This window comes from Sinocyclocheilus anshuiensis, unplaced genomic scaffold, assembly GCF_001515605.1.
Source record: "Sinocyclocheilus anshuiensis isolate Anshui unplaced genomic scaffold, SAMN03320099.WGS_v1.1 scaffold1543, whole genome shotgun sequence".
Lineage (NCBI taxonomy): Eukaryota > Metazoa > Chordata > Actinopteri > Cypriniformes > Cyprinidae > Sinocyclocheilus > Sinocyclocheilus anshuiensis.
Window position 1 is genome coordinate 1,167,257 of NW_015551074.1, and position 1,416 is coordinate 1,168,672.

Here is a 1,416-nt window from a genome sequence, read left to right on the forward strand (position 1 = left end):
CTCACACACACACACACTCACACACACACACTCATGCTGGTCTGGCGGCGGCGCGTCACGTCTGTGTGTTTGATCAGTTACAGTTCGTTCGGTTGTGTGGCGTCTTTAATAATCTGCCGTCAGACAAACACGTGAGCTGCCATCAATCCTTCATATCTCATGTTCTGTTTTAATGGAAAAACCAGCGACTCTCAACTTAAAACAAGCTTTGAAATAAGTCACATTTATTTCTATAGCGCTTTATACAATACAATGCAGCTTCATGGAAAAAAACAGGAAAATAACTGGATGCAAACTTCATCAATAACTCAGCTGTTTAGAACACAAAAGTATCATTATTCAGATCAATTCAGTTCAATAACAGTGTCAGTGTTGCAAAATATGTCCATTTTAAGCTAATAAAAAACCATAAAGGCCAAAATTCAAGATGAAAACTGACGTTCTTATTTTTATAATTTTTTTATTTTTCTTCAACAACAATCATTTTTATTTTCATGATTCTCGTAGTCTTGGAAAACTTGAATATATGAGGGAATTCTAAAAGTTTGGAAATGAATGAAATCTTAATAATTCATGGATTTTTATGTAATGAATACACGTTTAAAAATAACAAAAATACATTATTGAGTGGAAATTGCCATTTGTGAACTATTTTAAAACCTTGATACATTATCACAAACAAGTGGAAGAACCATGTAATTCATTATTGAACCATGATGAACATGCAGTTACTGAAATTTATGGAATTATTTATTAAATTTTTTAATAATTATTTTATTTCATAATTTAAATATAATTTTAATACAATTATTTATATAGATTTTTTAATTATTTAAAAAAATTATTTTAATATATTGACACTCCTAGCTTCTGTAAATTAAAACTCTGAAAACGAGCATTTTTGTCGTTACAGCAGAAGGATCTGCACCTTCAGATATTGTGTTGGATAGTGAAGGTTGAGAGCCGCTGTGATAAAGCCTCTCGTTTGTGTTCAGTGATTCAGTGTGTGACGTGCGTCATGAATCAAATGGGAGTGAATTGGTGCGTTCCTGCAGATTCTCTCTCTCTCTCTCTTCCACGTGTCTAAAGCCATTGTCAGATCTGATGCAAACCAGTATCGAGCAGCAATATTCCCGTCTAGGAATAGAGCTCCGTCTTCCACCTGCCATCAATCTTCCCTTTACGAAGCACCACGATCTACTTGAGCTTCTGTCGGTTCTTCTACAGTATCTCTGGCGTCTGGAGCAATCCAAAGACGTGCAGCTTAATTTCATTTAAAGCAATGCAGGAGAGAAGAACATCCTGGAATTATCACCCTGACAGCACGCGTGCATCACAGAGACGTCGCATTTACATCTGCAAGACGTATTTTTTAGAGCGTTTGCTCATCTGTTTATAGAACGTTTCCTATCAGAT

The 1,416-nt window shown here is 35.2% G+C and overlaps 1 protein-coding gene across 2 annotated transcripts in view; it reads left to right on the top strand.

Annotated features, from left to right (window-relative positions):
• Positions 1-467, top strand: part of syn3 (synapsin III) — a 55,088-nt gene extending 54,621 nt beyond the window's left edge. For both annotated transcript variants that reach the window (XM_016452157.1, XM_016452158.1), the window contains exon 15: positions 3-467. The gene's annotated coding sequence lies outside the window, so the exon portion shown is untranslated. The remainder of the gene's footprint in view (positions 1-2) is intronic.
• Positions 468-1,416: the final 949 nt, after the last annotated feature.